The 22,503-nt window shown below is 42.4% G+C and overlaps 2 non-coding genes and 1 pseudogene across 2 annotated transcripts; 1 reads left to right on the forward strand and 2 right to left on the reverse strand.

Moving 5' to 3' along the window:
* Positions 1-16,648: 16,648 nt before the first annotated feature.
* On the reverse strand, positions 16,649-16,720 carry TRNAE-CUC (transfer RNA glutamic acid (anticodon CUC)). Its single transcript has one exon. It is a non-coding gene; the product is annotated as a tRNA-Glu (tRNA).
* A 236-nt stretch (positions 16,721-16,956) lies between these two features.
* Positions 16,957-17,062, reverse strand: TRNAL-CAA (transfer RNA leucine (anticodon CAA)). The gene is made up of 2 exons: positions 17,025-17,062; positions 16,957-17,002 (listed from the first exon to the last, which is right to left on the reverse strand). It is a non-coding gene; the product is annotated as a tRNA-Leu (tRNA).
* A 2,542-nt stretch (positions 17,063-19,604) lies between these two features.
* LOC129515728 (homeobox protein NANOG-like) lies at positions 19,605-20,581 on the forward strand (annotated as a pseudogene).
* Positions 20,582-22,503: the final 1,922 nt, after the last annotated feature.

Here is a 22,503-nt window from a genome sequence, read left to right on the forward strand (position 1 = left end):
CAGGTATCCCCTGCTATGGTGCTCTGGGCAGGAAACAATAGCCCTCCTGTGGCATTCTTGCCAAAAATCCATGACATCTATCAAATAATGAGAAAACAGCCAACAAACAAAAGTAAGCTGAGAGTCACTCAACAAGATAAGTGAGCAGTAATCTTACCATGTGTCAAAGTTAGAAAAGACAGAGGAGTGCTCAAAGATGGAAAGATACTAAGAGCAGATGTCAATCACATGAAATACAAGATCCTGGTTAGACACTAGTGAAAAGGCTTGTGAAATGTGAATAAGGCCAATAGTTAGATTAACCTCCTGGTTTTGATAACAGTGTTATGCTTAGATAAAATGTTAGCATTAGGAGAAAATACTTAAAATAAATATAAATGTATATACAACATACACATGTACATATGCACGTAAACATATAGAAATATGATCTATCTCCAGTGTATTGGCTACAGGAAGCAACCGCATTTTGCCCTCCTGAGGTTTTTTTATTAGCCTGCTCTTTGAAAAATTTTGATTCTTTTACTATAATTCCCTGTTGATTGCTTTCATTATCACAGAAAAGTAAGCATCATTTTTTTTTAAAGTTTCCTATTGCATACTCCAGGGAAAGATCTCAAGTGGCATAGATTAATGAGGACTTATTATGATGATCATTTGTTTTCTGCCAACAACATTCCTTTTCCCCAAAAGGCCAGACTTGGGCCACACAGCCACACACACCGCCTCCCCCTTGAGGAAGCAAGAAAGCAAGTGGCAAGAGTCTAGTATGGGCTTGCAAGGAGCTGAAACTTTGTAACTATAAATATATTTTCCCAACATGTAAATCAAACCTTCCAAACATTATCTCCCATCCCAACCACCTAGGAAGACATTTTTCCTCTTCAGTTGTGCCATTTGTTCAATACCTGAGTCTGTATAATCTAAATAAAAGATCAAACTTTTAGATGGAGCAAAAATTATTCCTAACGGAATCCTGACAGTAATGAATCCCTTGGTACCAAATCACTCTCATTGCTTAGCACAAGGAGTAATTGGTACTTAGGTGAGAGCTCATTTAGAGGATCACATTGGGATTAATATAAACAACTATGTTTCTTTGTGTAATGGAAGTACATTCAAGTATCAGACTGGTAATAATTCATATATGCATATTATTGACAATGCTATCCTCTATCTCTTTGCTAATAAAACACATAGTATAACACAGTGCTCATCCCATCAAGTCCCCTTCTCAGTGCCTGTCACCCAATACCTCATCCCTCCACCCGCCTCCCCTTCCACTACACTTTGTTCGTTTCTCAGAGTTAGGAGTCTCTTATGTTTTCACCCTGTCTAATTTTCCCACTCATTTTCCCTACTTTCCCTTATATCCCTTTCACTATTTCTCATATTTCACGTTTGAGTGAAACCATATGATTGTCCTTCTCCAATTGACTAACTTCACTCAGCATAATACCCTCCAGTTCCATTCACGTCGAAGCAAATGGTGGGTATTCATCCTTTCTAATGGCTGAGTAATATTCCATGTATATAGACCACATCTTCTTTATCCATTCATCGGTCTAAGGACACTGAGGCTCCTTTCACCGTGTGGCTGTTGTGGACATTGCTGCTATAGACATTGCGCTGCAGGTGCCCTGCCGTTTCACTGCATCTGTATCTCATTGTAGCTGTGATTTGTATTTCCCTGAAGGAAAGTGATGTGGAGCATTTTTTTTATGTGCTTGTTGGCCATGTGTATGTCTTTTTTGGACAAATATCTATTCATGTCATCTGACATTTCATGACTGGATTACTTGTTCTTTGGGTGTGGATGCTGATAAATTCTTTATAGATCTTGGATACTAGACCTTAATCTGATGTTATTTACAGACATCTTCTCCCATTCCCTAGGTTGTCTCTTATTTTTGTTGACCATTTCTTTTGCTGTGCAGAATCTTTTCATCTTGATTAAGTCTCAATAGTTCATTTTTGCTGTGTTTCCCTTGGCTTCATAGATGTATCTTGCAAGAAGTTACTGTGGCCAAGTTAAAAAAGGTTGCTGCCCATGTTCTCTTCTAGGATTTTGATGGATTCTTGTCTCACATTTAGATGCTGGCCTCAGAATGAGCTTGGAAGTATTTCCGCCCTTTCTATCCTTTGAAATAGCTTTAGTAGAATAGATATTATTTCCTCTTTAAATGTTTGATAGAATTCCCCTGGGAAGACATCTGGCCCTGGACTTTTGTGTCTTGAGAGATTTTTTTTTAATAAATTAATTTTTATTGGTGTTCAATTTACCAATATACAGAATAACACCCAGTGCTCATCCCGTCAAGGGTCCCCCTCAGTGCCCGTCACCCATTCACCCCCACCCCCCGCCCTCCTCCCCTTCCACCACCCCTAGTTCGTTTCCCAGAGTTAGGAGTCTTTATGTTCTGTGTCCCGTTCTGATATTTCGCACACATTTCTTCTCCCTTCCCTTAGATTCCCTTTCACTATTATTCATATTCCCCAAATGAATGAGAACATACCCTGTTTGTCCTTCTCTGATTGACTTACTTCACTCAGCATAATACCCTCCAGTTCCATCCACGTTGAAGCAAATGGTGGGTATTTGTCGTTTCTAATGGCTGAGGAATATTCCATTGTATACATAAACCACATCTTCTTTATCTATCCTCTTTCAATGGACACCGAGGCTCCTTCCACAGTTGGCTACTGTGGACATTGCTGCTAGAAACATTGGGGTGCAGGTGTCCCGGCGTTTCATTGCATCTGAATCTTTGGGGTAAATCCCTAACAGTACAATTGCTGGGTCGTAGGGCAGGTCTATTTTTAACTCTTTGAGGAACCTCCACACAGTTTTCCAGAGTGGCTGCACCAGTTCACATTCCCACCAACAGTGTAAGAGGGTTCCCTTTTCTCCACATCCTCTCCAACATTTGTGGTTTCCTGCCTTGTTAATTTTCCCCATTCTCACTGGTGTGAGGTGGGATCTCATTGTGGTTTTGATTTGCATTTCCCTGATGGCAAGTGATGCAGAGCATTTTCTCATGTGCATGTTGGCCATGTCTATGTCTTCCTCTGTGAGATTTCTCTTCATGTCTTTTGCCCATTTCATGATTGGATTGTTTGTTTCTTTGGTGTTGAGTTTAAGAAGTTCTTTATAGATTTTGGAAACTAGCCCTTTATCTGATATGTTATTTGCAAATATCTTCTCCCATTCTGTAGGTTGTCTTTTAGTTTTGTTGACTGTATCCTTTGCTGTGCAAAAGCTTCTTATCTTGATGAAGTCCCAATAGTTCATTTTTGCTCTTGTTTATTTTGCCTTCGTGGATGTATCTTGCAAGAAGTTACTGTGGCCAAGTTCAAAAAGGGTGTTGCCTGTGTTCTCCTCTAGGATTTTGATGGAATCTTGTCTCACATTTAGATCTTTCATCCATTTTAAGTTTATCTTTGTGTATGGTGCAAGAGAGTGGTCTAGTTTCATTCTTCTTGAGAGATTTTTGATGACTGCTTCAATTTCCTCACTGGTTATTGGCCTGTCAGGTTTTCCATTTCTTTCTGTTCCAGTTTTGGCAGTTTGTGGGATTCCAGAAATGCATCCACATCTTCTAGATTGCCTAATTTGTTGGCATATATTTGCTTATAATATGTTTTTAAAATCATTTGTATTTCCTGAGTGTTGCTTGTGATCTCTTTTGTTCATGATTTTATTAATTTCAGTCTTTTTTTCTTTTTAATAAGGGTGCCTAGGGATTTTTCTACCTTATTGACTCTTTCAAAGAATGAGCTCCTGATTTTGTTGATCTGTTCTACAGTTCTTCTCATCTCTATTTCATTGAGCTCCATTCTGATCTTTATTATCTCTCTTCTGCTTGGTTTAGGCTTTATTTGCTGTTCTTTCTTCAGTTCCTTTAGGTGCGAGGTCAGCTTGTGTATTTGAGTTTTTTTCCAATTTTTTGAGGGAGGCTTGTATTGTGATGTATTTCCCTCTTAGGACTGTCTTTGCTGTATCCCAAAGATTTTGAACAGTTGTATTTTCATTTTTATTAGTTTCCATGAATCTTTTAAATTCTTCTCTAATTTCCTGGTTGACCCTTTCATCTTTTAGCAGGATGCTCTTTAATCTCCATGTGTTTGAGTTTCTTCCAAATTTCTTCTTGTGATTGAGTTCTAGTTCCAAAGCATCATGATCTGAAAATATGCAGGTGAAAATCCCAGTCTTTTGGTATCAGTTGAGACCTGATTTGTGACTCAAAAAGTATGTGATCTTTTCTGGAGAAAGTTCCATGTGCACTTGAGAAAAACGTGTATTCACTGGCATTAGGGTGTAATGTTATGTATCTAATCTGTGAAATCTATGTGGTCCAGTGTATCATTCAAGGCCCTTGTTCCTTTGTTGATGTTCTACTTATAAGATCTGTCTTTTTCTGAGAGTGCTGTGGTGAAGTCTCCTACTATTAAGGTATTATTATCTAGGTGTCTCTTTACTTTGGTTATTAATTGATTGATATACTTGGAAGCTCCCACATTAGGGGTGTAACTATTCATGATTGTTAGGTCCGCTTATTGGATAGACCCTTTAAGTATGATGCAGTGTCCCCCTTCATCTCTTACTACAGTCTTTGGGATAAACTTTAATTTATCTGCTATGAGGATTGCTACCCCTGCTTTCGTTTGAGGACCATTTGAATGGTAAATGGTTCTCCAACCTTCATTTTGAGGCTGTAGGTGTCCTTAGGTCTAAAATGAGTCTCAGGATCCCTGGGTGGCACAGCGGTTTAGCGCCTGCCTTTGGCCCAGGGCGCGATCCTGGAGACCCAGGATCGAATCCCACGTCGGGCTCCCGGTGCATGGAACCTGCTTCTCCATCTGCCTGTGTCTCTGCCTCTCTCTCTGTCTCTCTGTGACTATCGTAAATAAAAAAAAAAATGAGTCTCTTGTAGATAGCGTATAGATGGGTCTTTCTTTTTTATCCAGTCCGGTACCCTCCATTTTTTGATGTGATCATTTAGCCCATTCATATTGAAAGTAACTATTGAAAGATATGAATTTAGTGTCATAGTATTACCTACACAGTCCCTATTTTGTGGATTGATTATTTGGGCTCCCTCTTTCTCTTACAGGGTCCCCCTTAATATTTCTTGCAGAGTTGGTCAGGTGGTCACATATTTTTTCAGTTTTTGTCTATCCTGGAAACTCTTTATCTCTCCTTCTATTCCGAATGAGAGCCTTGCTGGACAATGTATTCTTGGCTGCATGTTCTTCTCATTTAGTGCCCTTCATATATCCTGCTGGCACTTTCTGGCCTGCCAGTTCTCTGTGGAGAGGTCTGCTGCTAATCTGATATTTTCTCCCCAGGTAAGTTAAGAATCTCTTGTTTCAAGCTGCTTTATGAATTTTCTCTTTATCTTTGACATTTGCAAGTTTCACTATTAAATATGAGTTGTTAGGATGCCTGGGTGGCTTAGTGTCTGAGCGTCTGCCTTTGGTTCAGTGTGTGATTCCAGTGTCCCAGGATCAAGTCCCATATCAGGCTCCCTGCATGGAGCCTGCTTCTCCTTCTGCCTATGTCTCTGCTTCTCTCTCTCTCTTTCTCTGTCTCTCATGAATAAATAAATAAAATCATTTATAAATAAATAAATAAATAAATAAATAAATAAATAAATAAATAAATGTGTCGAATGGTTTTTGTTGATTTTTTTAGGGCGTCCTCTCTGTCTCTTCTATCTGAATGCCTCTTTCCCTCCCCAGATTAGGGAAGTTCTCCGCTATGATTTGTTCAAATATACTTTGTGGTCCTCTCTCTCTCTCAGCCTCTTCTGGAATCCCAATAAGACGAATATTCTTCCTTCTCAAGCTATCAGTTATTTCCCCAAGTCTTTCTTTATGAGTTTTAATTATTTTTCTCTTTTTCTTCAGCTTCCTTCCTTTCCATCCACTTGTCTTCTATGTCATCGCTCTTTCCCACCTCATTAACCCGAGTAGTTAGAGCAGTTTGGACTGCATCTCAGTTAAAGTATTTTTAATTTTGGCCTGATTAGATCTCAATTCTGCAGTAAGAGGGTCTCTAGAGTCCTTTATACTTTTTTCCAGAGCCACCAGTAACTTTATAATTGTACTTCTGAATTGAATTTCTGACATCGTATTGAAATCTACATTCAGCATTTCTGTGGCAGAGAGTATTGCTTCCATTTCTTTCTTTTGTAGTGAATTCTTCCATCTAGTCATTTTGTCCAGTGCAGAGTAGCTATATGAGCGAGCAGAGTCTCAAATATCAACCACAACCTAAGTAAAATACACTCTAGATGATTCAGAAGATGTCAGATACCAGAAAATAAAAGAAAAAGCAGAACAGAACAAAATAAAACAAAAGGACTACTACAGTGAAAAACAGATTTTATTTTTTTTAATTTATTTATGATAGTTACAGAGAGAGGGAGAGAGAGAGACAGAGACACAGGCAGAGGGAGAAGCAGGCTCCATGCACCGGGAGCCCGACGTGGGATTCGATCCCGGGTCTCCAGGATCGCGCCCTGGACCAAAGGCAGGCACCAAACCACTGCGCCACCCAGGGATCCCGAAAAACAGATTTTAAAACAAATAGTAGGTATAAAGAAAAACAAATACCAAAAGAAGAAGAAAGAAGAAGAAGAAGAAGAAGAAGAAGAAGAAGAAGAAGAAGGAGAAGGAGAAGGAGAAGGAGAAGGAGAAGGAGAAGGAGAAGGAGAAGGAGAAGGAGAAGGAGAAGAAGAAGAAGAAGAAGAAGAAGAAGAAGAAGAAGAAGAAGAAGAAGAAGAAAAAGAAGAAAATAAAGGGAGTGGTGGTGAGAAAGTAGTGGTAGAAACAGAATATATTCTCCCCAAGGGGTCCTAGAGGATGATCCTCTTGATTATGAATGTATTTTGTTCTGTATGTTAGAAGATGCTCAATTCCAAATTTATACAAAACAGTGAAATTTATACAAAGCCTCCACATTGACCAGAAATAAATGAGATAAAAGAAGGGGGCCAAATAGGAAGGAAGAGAGAATATAGTCTCACAGAATGAACCAACACGGTGTTCTACTTGGTTCTGGGTGTATTTTGATCTATGTACTAGACAGTACTAACTTTCACCATTATAAAACAAAACAAGACAGAAGAAACAAAGAACCAAAAAGCAAAAACCTGTAACTCATATGCCTAACGAAATTAAATTGAGTATGTTGAAGGGAATCCAAAAATGAAGAATATATCTAAGACATGTCATTGTAGAAATATGAAAGTCAAAAAAGAAAAAGCTTAAAAATGAAGAGTTGGTAAAATATTGTAGTTAAGGCAGGAAAAGAGAAAAAATATTGGAAATCTTGCCATTTGCAATGATGTGGATGGAGCTAGAGAGTATAATCAGTCAAAAAAAGATAAATATCATCTGATTTCACTCTTATGTGGAATTTAGGAAACAAAACAAACAAGCAAAGGGGAAAAAAGACAGACAATCAAGAAACAGACTCTTAGTTATGGAGAACAAACTGATGGATACCAGAGGAGAGGTTGGTGGGGAGTTAGGTTAAACAGGTGGGGATTAAGGAGTGCAATTTGTGTGATGAGCACAGGGTGATGTATGGAATAGTTAAATCACTATATTGTACACCTGAAACTAATATATACTAATATTGAGTACTCAGTTTCAGATGTAGTGTGCAATGATTTATCAGTTGCATGCAATACCCAGTGCCCATCACATCATGAGACCTCCTTATGCCCATCACCCAATTAACCCATCATCCCACCCACCTTCCCTTCAATTACCCTCAGTTTGTTTCCTAGAGTTAAGAGTCTCTCTTGGTGCCTTACCATTCATTTTTCCTACCCTTACTCTATATTCCTTGGTACTGTTTCTTATAGTCCACATATGAGTGAAACCATATGATAATTGACTTTCTCTCACTGACTTATTTCATTCAGCATAATGCCCTCCAGTTCCATCCACATTGATGTAATGGTATTTGTCCTTTCTGATGGAGTAATATTCTATTGTATATATGCCCCATATCTTCTTTATCCATTCATCTGTCAATGGACATCTGGGCTCTTTCTATTTTGGGATGCAAGTGTCCTACTGTTTCACTGCATCTGTACCCTTGGTAGTAAATACCCAGTAGTGTAATTTCTGGATGGCAGGGTAGCTCTATTTTTAACTTCTTGAGGAAGCAACATACTATTTTTGAGAGTGTCTGTACCAGTTTGCATTCCCACCAAGAGTGTAAGAGGGTTCCCTTTTCTCCACATCCTCACCAACATTTGTTTTTTTCCTGTCTTGTTCATTGTAGCCATTCTCACTGGTATGAAGTGGTATGTCTATTTTCTTTAAAGATTTTATTTATTTATTCATGAGTGGCACACAGAGAGAGGCAGAGACACAGGCAGAGGGAGAAGCAGGCTCCATGCAGGGAGCCCCATGTGAGACTCAATCCCAGGACTTCAGGATCATGCCCTGGGCCAAAGGCAGGCGCTAAACCACTGGGTCTCCCAGGGATCCCTGGTTTTTTGGGTGTTGAGTTTGATAAGTTTTTTATAGATCTTGGATTCAAGCCCTTTATCTGATATGTCATTTGCAAACATCTTCTCCCATTCCCTAGGTTGTCTTTTAGTTTTGTTGACTGTTTCCTTTGCTGTGTACAAGCTTTTCATCTTGATTAAGTCCCAATAGTTCATTTTTGCCTTTGGTTCCTTTGCCTTTGGAGACGTGTCTAGCAAGAAGTTGCTGCAGCTGAGGTTACAAAGGTTGCTGCCTGTGTTTTCCTCTAGGATTTTGATGGCTTCCTATCCCATGTTTAAGTCTTTCATTCATTTTGAGTTTATTTTTATGTGTGGTGTAAGAAAATGGTCCAGTTTCATTCTTCTGCATGTGGCTGTCCAATTTTCCCAGCACCATTTCTTGAAGAGACTGTCCTTTTTCCATCGGATATTCTTTTCTGTTTTGTCAAAGAGTAGTTGACCATAGAATTGAAGGTCCATTTCTGGTTGTTCTATTCTACCCCACTCATCTATGTGTATGTTTTTGTGCCAGTATCATACTGTCTTGATGAGTACAGTTTTGTAATATAATTGATATCTGGAAACATAATATCTCCAGCTCGTTTCTTTCTTTTTTTCTTTCTTTCTTTCTTTCTTTCTTTCTTTCTTTCTTTCTTTCTTTCTTTCTTTCTTTCTCTTTCTCTTTCTTTCCTTCCTTCTTTCTTTCTTTCAGAGAGAGAGAGAGAGAGCGAGAAAGGGGAGTGGGGAGGGAAAGGGAGAGAGAGAGAATCTTAAGTAGGCTCCACGTGCAGCATGGAGCCTGACTTGGGGCTCAATCTCAGGATCCTGAGATCATGACCTGAACTGAAATCAAGATTCAGACACTTAACCAATGGAGCCACCCAGAGGCCCTTGCAATCTTTTTCAAGATTGCTTTGGTATTCAGAGATTTGTGGTTCTATACAAATTTTAGGATTGTTTGTTTTAGTTCTGTGAAAAATCCTGGTGGTATTTTGATAGGAATTGCATGAAATATGTAGATTGCTTTCAGCAGTATAACTATCTTAAGTTCTTTTTAACTTTTTTATTTCTGTGGTAAAAGCCTCTCTGAAGTCTACCGTTCTTTTCTGATATCTTCATGATTGCTGTTTTAAATTCTCCATTAGGCATATTACTTACATCTCTTTTGCTTAGATCTCTGTCCATGACCTGAACTTGTTCTTACATTTGGGATGAATCCTCCGTTTTAGCATTTCATTCCCCCCCCCCCCGTCCTTCTTTCTTGGCTGAATATATTCCATGTCTTCTTTATCCATCCATCAATCAATAGACATCTTGGGTGCCTGGATGGCTCAGTCAGTTAAGTGTCTGCCTCAGGCTCAGGCCATGATCCCAGGGTCCTAGGATTGAGTCCCTCTGTAGGGACCCTGCTTCTCCCTCTGCCAAACTTGTGCTCTCTTTCTCTCTCTCTCTCAAATGAATAAATAAAATCTTTTTGAAGAAGTCAATGGACATGTGTGTTGCTTCTTGGCTGTTGTAAATAATGCTGCTATAAACATAAGGTTACATGTATCCCTTTGAATTAGTGTTTTTTTGTATCCTTTGGGTAAATACCCAGTAGTGCAATTGGTAGTACTATTTTTAACTAATTGAAGAGCCTCTATGCTGTTTTACAGAGTGGCTGCACCAGTTTGCATCCCACAAACAGTGCAAGAAGATTCCTGTTGCTCCATATCCTCTCAATATCTACTGTTTCTTGTGTTGTTGATTTTAGCCATTCCAGAAGCTGTGAGCTGATGTCTCCCTTTTTAAATGTTTTATTTAGGGATCCCTGGGTGGCGCAGTGGTTTGGCACCTGCCTTTGGCCCAGGGTGCGATCCTGGAGACCCAGGATCGAATCCCGCATCCCGCATCGGGCTCCCGGTGCATGGAGCCTGCTTCTCCCTCTGCCTGTGTCTCTGCCTCTCTCTCTCTGGGGCTATCATAAATAAATTAAAAAAAAATGAATGTTTTATTTATATTTTAATTATTTAACATATAGGGAGTGAGGAAGTAGGGGGCAGGGAGGTGGGGAGGACCCTCATAAGCCCTGAGTGCCACCCAGGAAAGCACATGGTAACAAAATGGCCCTCCACTCTCTGAGGCTTGGAGGTAAGTAGCACTGACCAAATGAGAAATCCGTGAAGCGGCAGGAGGCCCAGCCACGGAACACACAGCAACTAGACTTGCCAGAGTTTGGGAGCTTCTGTTGATGTAGTCTTGTGAGTCAACATGTTAGTGCTCCAGCTCTCCACGTCTGCAGGTCCTCCGTTCTTCGCTCCCTTCTTCCTGCAGAACCACAGGAATCCCAGGAGCTCTGTGACTGGCAACCACTCACCCTGAAGAGTTAGTTTCCAAAAGCTTCAACACAAGCAGCATTGTGCTTTTGTCTGCCCAGTTGTGGAAATATTAGTCTGATGCCCGTTACAGGGATCTCTAGCAGGGAGAAGAAAATATACAGGACATTTAGGGACCCCACACATGTTTGACTGGTGGAAGTGTGGTGTGTCCTGAGCACTCTGGCTGACTCTGGACCATGGGCCCCAGGGTGCCACCTCCTCTCCTATGTGGGGAGTCCAACAACATGCAGTGACCAGGAGCCAGGCTCTGCTGTTTCCACCATTTCTAGGTATGTGGTGTGATCTCTTAGGTTACTTAGTGTCTTTGAGTCTTGCTCTCATAACTGTAAAACGGAGGCAATGGTGCTCTACTGTTAAATGAATTATGCATGTAAAGTACAGAACCTGACTCGGAAGAAGTGCCCAACCACTGTTGACTGTTGTACTCCAGGGACACTGTGGCCTGGACACCAGGGTCAAAGAGTGTTTCCTGCACAGCTGGGAGCTGGGATTCTGCCTCTCTCCCCTCCTTTGCCACCCAGCACTGCCCCCACTCTGGCAGCTAAGCCTGCTTCGGCAGGTTCTGGCCCACGAGGCTTCCAGCACACAGAAGGGGCAATGGGCTTACCCTCAAAGAGAACCGGGGGGGGTGGGGGGAGATGTTATGGTCTGGTCTGAAGTCATCCATTCTCTCCCAAATTCATATTTCAGCCCTAATTTCCAAAGGCATGGTGTTTGGAGATGGGGGGGCTTCTTGGAGGCAGTTGGATTCAAATAAGGTGGGAGGTAATTAATTAATTAATTAATTAATTAAAAAGGTGGGAGGTGGGGGTGGGTGAACTGGATAAAGAGGGTTAAGAGGTACAAACTTCCACTTATAAAATAAACGTCTCCTGCCATTTGCATCGACATGAATGGAGGTAGAGCGTGTTATGCTAAGCAAAATAAATCAGGCAGAGAAAGAGAAATACTGTGTGATCTCACCCATATGTGGAATTTAAGAAGGAAAACAGATGAGCATATGAGAAGGGGCAAAAAGGAGAGAGGGAAATAAATCATAAGACACAACTCTAAAGAACGAACTGAGGGTTGATGGAGGGAGGTGGTGGGGGATGGGCTAGATGGGGGATGGATATTAAGGTGGGCACTTGTTATGAGCATGGGATATTGTGGATGAATCACAAAATTCTACTCCAGAAACGAGTATTGCACCATATATTAACTAATTAAAATTTAAATAATCAATAAATAAAAAGTGATAGGGGTTTAATATAGAGTATGGTAACTATTGTTAATAATTTAATTATTGTTAAATAATATTTAATATAGAGCATGGTAACTACTGTTAATATTTGAAAGTTATTAATGAGTATATTTTAAAAGTTCTCACCACAAGAAAAAATTGTAACTCTGTGAGGTGATGGATGTGAATTAAATTTCATTGTGGTGATCATTTTGGATTATTTACATATATCAAATCATTTTATTTTGCTCACCTGAAACCAACACAACATTATATGTCAATTACATCTCAATTTAAAAAGAACATTCTGAGTGTGTCTGTGGGAGTGTTTCTGGATGAGACAAATGAAATAATTTAATTAAATTAATAAAATAAAATAAAATAAAATAAAATAAAATAAATAAATGGTACATCATGACCCTTCAAATTGATTGTAAAACTGAATGGTATTGTTGCAATGTTTTACAAGCCTCATCTAAATCATTTTGTCCAAGAGACAATAAACAAGTCACATAGTTTTCACCTTTTTATCTTTGTGTATCAATTTTAAGTATAACATACCTGCAAACTATATGATGAGAGAGAGCAGCCGTGGTGCGAGACTCTCCTCCTTGTCTTACAGTTCACTGTGGACCAGGGGATAATCTCTGGAGCTCAAAATTCAGTGGGCACTTCCCACACCTGTGTACACCTGTGTATGTCACATTACCCATATACAGACTTAGAGATTAAAGGAAGACGTGAGCCATGAGGTGTTGGCACATATAATGACCTCCACAGTTCCCCACAGATGCACACACACACACCCTCACATGGACAAATGGCTGCGTATACCTGCCATTTCTCTGTTCTACACAAAATATATGACAGTTACCTCCACTGATTTCGATTTTCCCCTGCTCACCCTGGAGAGCACACTCACCACACCACTCTCCTCACCAGCCACATTCAGCCAAACCAAGCTGTTGGTCAAGAACTGGAGGTGCTTGAGTGCCTGGGCTTGAAAGGGGGCAGGAGGAGCTTGCGTGTCGAATCCCTTGTGTTCTGGGAATTCCAGGCAGGTACTAGAAGCCTGGCCAGGGGTGGAAGGCCAAGCTGAGCAATTTCGGTGCAGCGTCCTTCTGGAGGAGAGTCCCTGTACTCTGCCAGAATTCAGGTGTATTTCAGAGTAACTCAGTGAAGAGGTTTGCATGGGTGGCGGAGCGGTTGAGTTGTTATTCAGTACAGCTATTTTCTATTTGCACATAGGAACTTCTTGAAGGTAAAGACTTTTTCTCATTATTTTCAGTGACTTAATAAACACTATTATGTGTCTACTCTTTAACTGATCTGCATGTCCAAGTTTGGAAAGTGCTTGGCATTCATTTGGTCATGTTTTCCCTCCCTCCCTCTTACCACCTCTTTCCCTCCCCCGCCCTTTCCTTCCTCTTGGTCTCTTTTCTTCCTTCTTCTCCCCTTTCTTCAACTGCACCTTGGTCCAAGAGGCATTTAAGGTAACACAGGACCTGGCACTTGGTTGATGATTTGCTCAATCAATCTTTCACTGTGAATGGAGGAAGGAGGGAGGGAATAGGGAAGGCCCAACAAAGATGACAGGGCCTCTTTCGAACTCCCTCAGGGTAGGTTTCCAGCCCACCATTTAGACAGACAAATACTTTTCCTGTCTTCCCTATTTTAACCAGTCCTTTAAGTGCTCCAGAGGAGGGCATCTGAGGTCAGAGTCAGGTAAGATGGAGAAATGGGAAGTTGTCTTCCTAACGGCCCTAAAGAGCATGAGTCAGAGCCCCTGTCTTCCTTCCAAGTTCTCTATTCCCAGCACCTGTCTGGGTAGGGAGACCCCAGCTCTCTAGGCACACCAACGTTACCTCCAGGGAAAAGCCCCACAGGCCCCCAAGGCCCCAGCTCTCTGGACTGCCCCTTCTGAGACTTCACTGTAATTTTGTCATTTCTAGAATGATAAATAAAAGGAATCATACAGTACATGACCTTTTGAGATTGAGAGTCATCCTTTGCGTAATTATCTGAGCTCTACCAAAGTTCGTTGCCTTTATCGCTAATTCATGTGTTTTTACTGCTATGTAGAATTCTCTGGTATTCTATGAATCCTATTCTCCAGTTTGTTTAACCATTCATCTACCAACGGGCATTTCAATTGTTCCCTGGCTCTGGCTGTTACAAATAAATATGCCATGAATATTTGTATATAGGTTTTTTTATGAACATAAGTTTTCATTTCTCTATTTCTCTATCTATCCTGAGGCCTTTATCTCAGGAATATAATTGCTGGGTTGTAATGTAAGTGAATATTTAGTATTGTAAAAAATTGTCAGACTCTTTCCAGAGTGGCTGTACCATTTTACATCCTGACCAGCAATGAATAAGTGATACAGTTTTTCTTCATCTTCACTAGCATTTGGTGTCATCACTACTTTTTATTCTAGTCATTCTGCATCTCATTGTGGTGGTGATGGTGGCATCTCATTGTGATTTTCATTCCTACTTCAATAAAATAAACATGAATGTCTTTTCATGTCTTTGGCTTATTTTTTAAATTGGATTGTTTATTGCATTACCACTGAGTTTTAAGAGTTCTCTATGTATCCGGTGTCAGATACGTGGTTTATAAATTTCTTTTTCTGTCTATACCTTGTCTTATCATCCTCTTAAGATCTGCAGAATAAATGTTTAATTCTTGCAAGTTTTGATTTAATGATGTTTTCTTTTATGGATTATACTTTTATTGTTATCTAAGAACTCTTCACTAAGCCTGAAGTCCTAAGAATTTTCTCCTACATTTTTTTCCTAAAATTTTATAGTTTTGAATGTAATTTTTAAATCTATGATTCAGGGATCCCTGGGTGGCACAGTGGTTTGGCACCTGCCTTTGGCCCAGGGTGTGATCCTGGAGACCCAGGATCAAATCCCACATTGGGCTCGTGGTGTATGGAGCCTGCTTCCCCCTCTGCCTGTGTCTCTGCCTCTCTCTCTCTGTGTGACTATCATAAAAAAAAAAAAAATTAAATCTGTGATTCATTTTGAGCTGATTTTTGTGTAAAATATGAGCAATTTTTCAAATAAAGTGTATTCATCTACCAATAAATTATATATACCCATGGTAGAAAAATTAGCATATGCATAAAATTACAGAGTTACAGAAAATTAAGGATTTTCATAATCCTAGCACTTACAGAAAATCATTTAAGAAATCAGAAAAGTTACATTTAGATGTTTGTCCTTTCAACTTTCTTTTTCTTTTGTTCTTACATGTATTTGGATCCTTTCCAATTCCTTCTGAAGATGGAGAGAAGTTTTGAAAATTAAACTTAGAGGTTAAATAGAATTTTATTCTCTTTCTTTTTCATCCTTTGGTCAGTTTTGCTGGTTAGAAAACTAAGTTTTAGAGAAGATAAGCAACTTGCCTTCAGCTGGAAAGACACAGTCGGAACTTACTCATCTCAACCTGACCACCTACCTAGCCATCCATCATTCACTGCGCCTTGCTCCATACTGGACTAAATTACAACAAACAACAACGACAACAGCAACTGCTAGAGCACAGCAAAACAGAAGCAAAGTTCTTTGTGCCAGATTTGCGACTGTCTGGGAAAGCAGGATCTAACCCATAGTGAGGTAGTGTGTACCCTAGCTCAGTCTTGGCCTGGAGGTCTAGAAAAGGTGCCCAAGGAGAAATGAATACTTTGAAAAACAACAAATTAGGTATAGAGGCTCAGATTATACAAATGTTAAGAAAATAGAATTTAAATGTGGTCTAACTGTTCTTATTATTACAATATATTGTTTTCTACAGGCATTACAATAGGAAAACGTACAGTGAAAATTCCTAGGAAAAAAAACTTTTTAAAAAGAAGCTATAAAAGATACTTAGGGAACAATTGGGAGAAATCTGAATGCGAACTGGCATCTGATATGTTAACGTAGAATAGCGCAATGACCTCTGCAATTGTCACACGGGTGGCAGGCTGGGGATGCAAGAGAGAGAGAGAGAGAAATGTGGCAAAATATTAACCAGGGTTATATCCAGGTAGAGAGAATATCTGTGCCTTTTGTGTCATTTTTAAAATTTTTTTTAAATGTATTCATAAGAGACACAGGCAGAGACATAGGCTGAGGAAGAAGCAAGGTCCCTGCAAGGAGCCCAATGTGGGGCTCAATCTCAGGACCCCAGGATCACAACCTGAGCCCAAGGCAGACAGGCAACCGCTGAGCCACCCAAGCGTCCCTTGTGCCATTAGTTGAATTATTTAACATATCTTCAAAATAATAAGGTAGATGTTGGGATGAGGGAGATTTACCAGACTTCTCTAGATCCACAATTGCCTGCGTCACTGCGAGCAGCTAAGATCCAGGTGACCCGTCCAGGTTCGGGGCAGCCCGGGGGTGGCGCCTTGCCTCGGTTAGCGCTGCCTCCAGCCTGCGCATAAGACCTTGCCAGACGCAACGTTCACTTATCATAACGCCTTTCTGCCAAAACAGAAAAGCTACGGGGTGTATTTTGAAGGTGGAAAGAAAAACATGTATTCCCTGACCGGGAATCGAACCCGGGCCGCGGCGGTGAGAGCGCCGAATCCTAACCACTAGACCACCAGGGAAGGCACGCTCTGGCCTCTCCCGATGTGCTAGACCAAACATGTGGCGATGACGCGAGTCGGAGGGGAAGCGCGATTGGAGGACTTTAGGTGCCTCCCCAGGCCCCCGCCTCCGCACGCCCGCAGAAAGGGCTGCAGGAGGACTTCGGCGACCTCAGGGTCTCTCGGGGGCAAAAAGAATCGCCAGCAGTCCCTGGGGTGGTGTAGGGGTCCTTCGGGAGACGCACACAAAAGGTCTGTGTCAGAAGTGGGATTCGAACCCACGCCTCTATTCAGAGACCAGAACACCCGCGGGGAAGGTGAGCACCTTGAGTCTGGCGCCTTAGACCACTCGGCCATCCTGACACCCGGCGGGGAGGCCGGCTGTGCTGCACCCGCTTCCTGGGCGACCGCCGCCTCCGCCGCGCAGGCCGCCCGCCCTGCACTTCCGAGGACCGCGCGGCCGCTCGGCGCCCGGCGGCCCGGCCGGGTCTTCCCCGCGGGGAGTCCAGCGAGCCGCGCCGGCCCGGCGCACTGGGTCCCCGGCACCGGCGGGCTCCGACCGCGGCCGGCGAGCACCCCGCGGGGGAAGAGTGCGCTGGGGAAAGAACCGGCTGCGGCTGCCCCCCGGCTGGGCCCCTGCGGGTGGCGCACGGGAGACACGCGGGATGTCCTCGCGGCGGGGAGCGCGGGCGAGTCCGTGGTGACCCCGCACACCCCGCGCCCCCGGCCCGCGCCCGCTCGCACCGCCGGGGCTGGAGATGACGCGGACACACCATTAAGGAAAGCGAGGCGCTTAGCCTAAGACCATCCAAGAAAAGGAGTACTCGCGCGTGACCCCTGTTGAAACACCATCAGGAAGGCCTTTTCTTTTTTTAAAATCTTATTTATTTATGATAGAGAGAGGCAGAGAGCCTGGCGCGGGACTCGATCCAGGGGCCCCGGGATCACAGCCTAGACCGAAGGCAGGCGCTGAGCCCCCGAGCCGCCCAGGCATCCCCTGTCAGGGAGGCTTTAAGGGCGGCCGTCGTGACAGGTGGAGGGACCACTGCAACGGGGGCTGGCCCCGGCAGGGACAGAAGTCGGACTCCGTTCAGAATACAACAAAGAAAAGTGAAATTTTCTAGCTAAGGAACCTGGGGGGTGGGGGTGGCGGGGCCAGTGGATGGCAAAGGAGGCAGAGAAAACGTCATCCAGGGTTAGGATTCTGGATGCTGGATCTGACTCGGCCTCACACGATTCTTGCTGAAGGCAGCCCTGGATGATGAATAGCACTTTGGGGAAGGGGGGGGGGTGAGGAACCCCATTGGATATCCAGGATGCTCAGATATCAAGGATGGGAGATTCTGGCTAAATTTATTTAGCAGGAATCCTGCCAAAATTGGACAATGCAGAGACAAACATGGAAATCCAAAAGTCAGGCCTAGTAGAAGAAAAAAAAAATCCAGGGAACACTTAAAGGAGTGCAAAGACAGCTAGCGTGCTTTAGCGGCCAATGGGGAGGCCCCACTCGCCTGCTCCAGACTGCATCCCATTCAGTCCTTCATTCATTCACTGAGTCTTTACTGAGGGTCCCCTGAAAATACAGCAGTGAACGAACACAGAAGCCCTTGCCCTGGAAAATGCTAGTGGGGGGAACAGTCTGCACAAACAAATATACATGCTGGAGGAACAAGAGTAGGGTAGTGGAATAGCAGGTTGTATTTTTACACCGCCTTCGTCAAGTGAGTCCTGCTGAGATGATTTGCTAAAATAATTTCATTTTAAAGATTTATTTATTTACGATAGACATAGAGAGAGAGGCAGAGACACAGGAGGAGGGAGAAGCAGGCTCCATGCCGGGAGCCTGAGGCAAGACTTGATTCCGGGACTCCAGGATCGCGCACTGGGCCAAAGGCAGGTGCCAAACCGCTGAGCCACCCAGGGATCCCTAAAATAATTTTAAAAAGCAAAACAGGGATGCCTGGGTGGCTCAGCGGTTGAGCGTCTGCCTTCAGCCCAGGGCGTGATCCTGGGATCCCGGGATTGAGTCCCGCGTCGGGCTCCCTACATGGAGTCTGCTTCTCTCTCTGCCTGTGTTTCTGTGTCTCTCATGAAAAAATAAATAAAATCTTAAAAAAAATAAAATAAAAAGCAAAACAGGTGACTCTCACGCAAATATATGATGCACCCCTGTCAAGAGTTTATTCAGTTCATTTATGAGGGGCCCCGAATGTTGTTGCAATAACCAATTCAAATGAGATATTCAAGAGATTTTTTTTTAAATAATCAGTCAACCAAAGGAATGTTGAAAAAAGATTGCTAACAGATGGAAGGGAGGTTAATATCCTAAAGATAGGTAATAAACTATGATACTTAAAGTTATGATTTCTACTTTGGGGTAATTTTTATTTTTTACTTATTTATTTTTTACCAGACAGAAATCAGGGGCATCTCTTGACATGTTTTATTTGTATTGCTATAAACAGGACTCTCTGGCCTTGCTCTCACACAGAAACCGTATGCATTGCGATCAGTTTCCCACAAATTAACCTCTATACCTGCAGAATTATAAAATAGCCAACTCAGTCAAAGGTGCCCATGGAATCAGTTCACCCCCAAAAGGTCTGCTAGGCAATGCTAAGCACTCCACTGTTAGGACACCTAGCATCCAAAAGGACAAGAGCTGGACAGAAGTTAAGCCATACAAACAGATTTTATTCAGGAACTATTGCAGTAGGGGATAGGAAACCTCATCTAGAACTGGGCTCGATTCCAAATATAGCAAGGACAAGCAAGGATTTATAGTCAAGGAACAGAATGAGAGTCAGTGGATGGAAAATGAGAAGAGATGAGAAGGGAGACTTGCTATACTGAGCTAACAGGGTTTCTGCTAAAAGCAGGCCAGCCATGAGATAGCACCTGGAGGATGGTGGGGGATGAGGAATTTGATGAGATAAGGAGGGTGATTAGATATCAAGGATGGAGGGATTCTGGATAAACTGACCTAGCAGAATTGTTAAAATTAGACTCTGTGGCTATGGGCAAACTAAGGTTCTGTGGCCCCAGTTTTCCTGTTCCCCCACCCAGTTTGGACAACCAGGCAGCTTTTGCCTTACAATAGCCTTGCAGTGAGTGTGGCTTCTAGCTCCGGTCCAGGGCCCATCTTGCCCCAAAGTACCCAATTCTAGGAACTCTTCAATGCCTGAGATTTATGGTTCTAAAGAAAATTATGCACCCTTGCAAATATCATCTGCTGAGAACCTCACATGGAGACCATCTCTCCTTTTCCTTCCTCCATGGATTTGCTTATTCAGGCCAGCCCTGATTCTTTCTAGTAAAACTAGTGAATCACTACCCACTTCTGTAGAGAGCACAGTGAAGAAGGAAGTTATGGCCCAAGGCAAAAGAGAAGATCAGAACCATGTTCTCTCAGACCCAGCTATATGTACTCAATGACAGATTTCAGAGACAGAAATACCTCAGTTTCCAGCAGATGTGAGAACTTTCTAGCTTCCTGAACCTTAGCTATAAGCAGGTGAAGACCTGGTTCCAGAACCAGAGGATGAAATGACGGTGGTAGTAGAAAACAACAACAGAAGAGTCGCAGGATAGAGCGGTGTGTCTCAGCGACTACAGAACACCCAGGCTTCTACTCCTATCACCGGGGATTCCTGATGCAGACTCCTGGAAACCTTCCAGTATGGAGCAAGCAGGCCTGTAATAACCCAGGTGGGAGCAACCAGGCCTGGAAAAGCCAGTCCTGGAGCAACTGTTCCTGGAATAGTCAGATCTGGCGCTCCCAAGCCTGGAACAACCAACTGTGGAGAAGAATCCCTGCTGCCCCAGACCCAGTTCCAGCAAGATTTTGTCAGCCATGTGGAGTCCATCTTAGAAAGCTGCTGAGGAAAGCCATAAGAGAGCAAACTGCCAAGTATTCTAGTACACAGCAGATGGTGGATCTTTCTCAAAGTACTCTGTGACCATACAGCCTGAAGATGTGTGACAATGCATCTATGATTCAGTCTCAATTGGGGCTGTGTTACTTCTCCGAGGCTTTGTCTTTTAGGTCCTGGATCTCTGCCTTGATGTTCCGTTTCCCTTTATGCTCATTGTGTCCACTGCGGGGCGGGGGTGGGGTGGGGGTGGGGGGGCTTGCTTAGATTCTAATCAGAGAGGTTTCAGTAGATCGGCTACTGTGCACAACATGATAAAAGATGTTTCTGGCTGTAGATAACTAGATAGGATACTAGCTTGAATATCTTTGGGTTCTAGAATCTAACCTCAAGAATAGGAAGTATAAGTGATGAATCACTAAATTCCACTCTTGAAACCAATACTCACTATATGTTAATTAACTTGAATAAAAAATAGAATAGGAAGTAAAAGCACAGAGATGTATGATGGATTATCCTTGTTTTCTGAGATTGAGAGGTTTTACTTGTTGATGACTTCAGTTGTTCCAGTGCTGTTTTTACTACAACTAATTTGAAAACAAAAACAAAAACAAAACAAAACAAAACAAAAAACCCTCCTAATTTGTTCATTATTCTAGTCTTTGTAGAAAGAGGCTTTATATTTCAATGCATCATGATAATAATACCAGTTGACTGGTTGGTTTATAGGTTTAAGTACAAATAAATAAAATACCCACTTTACCTTTATTTTTATTTTTTTAAAGATTTTATTTATTTGAGGGAGAGAGATCACGAGCAGGGGGGAGGGGTAGAGGGAGAAGCAGGCTCTCTGCTGAGCAGGGAGCCCAATGCAGGGTTCCATCTCAAGACTCTGGGATCATGACCTGAGCCAAAGGCACTGCACCATTCAGGTGTCCTCTCCACTTTACCTTTAAAAAAAAAAAATTAGACTCTGCTAGAATAGACATGGAAGCCCAAGGTCAAGGCCTGCCTGAAGAAAGGGCTCGAAGTGTTACTGAACCAAAGTGGGCCTGCCCCCCCAGTTAGTTACAGATAGAGATTACAGCAGGTGAAGTTGCCTTACGAGGCCATCTTTACTTGTACAGATAAAGAGATCACAGGGAATAATTTCCAAAGCTGTGTCTCCGGAAACCAGGGAACACAGGCTTCTTTAGGGTTGGGATGAATATGCAGAAGGAAATTGTAACTTTATAATGAGGCTGAAGAGATTGTTGGTCCCGTCCTCCGGTACTTTCTGATTCATCTGGGCAGGCTCTCCCTCAAATGTTTCTTTCTCTATTCCTGTAGTTTGTTACCTTGTCTCTGAAGCTAAGACTGACAGCTAGATAGAAGCTTCTAGTGGTTTAGTTTCTAAAAGGAAGATTGGCAGTTCAACAAAAGCTCCTACTAGAAACTTCCTGAGTTCAGGGGGTCGGGCCTTAATGAGAGGAGCCTAAGTAAGTTAAGTCAGGGAGAGTGTTTATCAGTAGTTATCTATGTTGTCTATTTACAAGTTTTGAAGAATCATTTCTTATCACACTGATAAGACTGACTGAAGGGAAGACATGAGTGTGAGGACACAGGGAACCATTGTGTTTTCAATAATGCTTATGATACTATCCAACTTCTGTGGTGGCTGCTTGGCCTTCATGACCTTTAGGCCAGTTTGACCCCACTTCGCAGTCTCCCATGTGCCCCAGGGAGCTAGCCGCCTTTCCTTAACATGTTCAATCTGCCTTCATTCCCACTGCCATGGCCAGAGAAAGCCCTGCTCTACCTGGGCACCTGCATGCAGCAGAGAAGCTTACATTCCAGTAGAGAAAGACCTAGAATAAACAAGATAAATATGGGAGTGATAAATATATGACAAAAAACTAAAGCAGAGAAAGAAAGGTAGAGAGAGATGCAGGT

The sequence above is a fragment of the Nyctereutes procyonoides genome, unplaced genomic scaffold, assembly GCF_905146905.1.
Source record: "Nyctereutes procyonoides isolate TBG_1078 unplaced genomic scaffold, NYPRO_anot_genome, whole genome shotgun sequence".
In the NCBI taxonomy this organism is placed as follows: domain Eukaryota; kingdom Metazoa; phylum Chordata; class Mammalia; order Carnivora; family Canidae; genus Nyctereutes; species Nyctereutes procyonoides.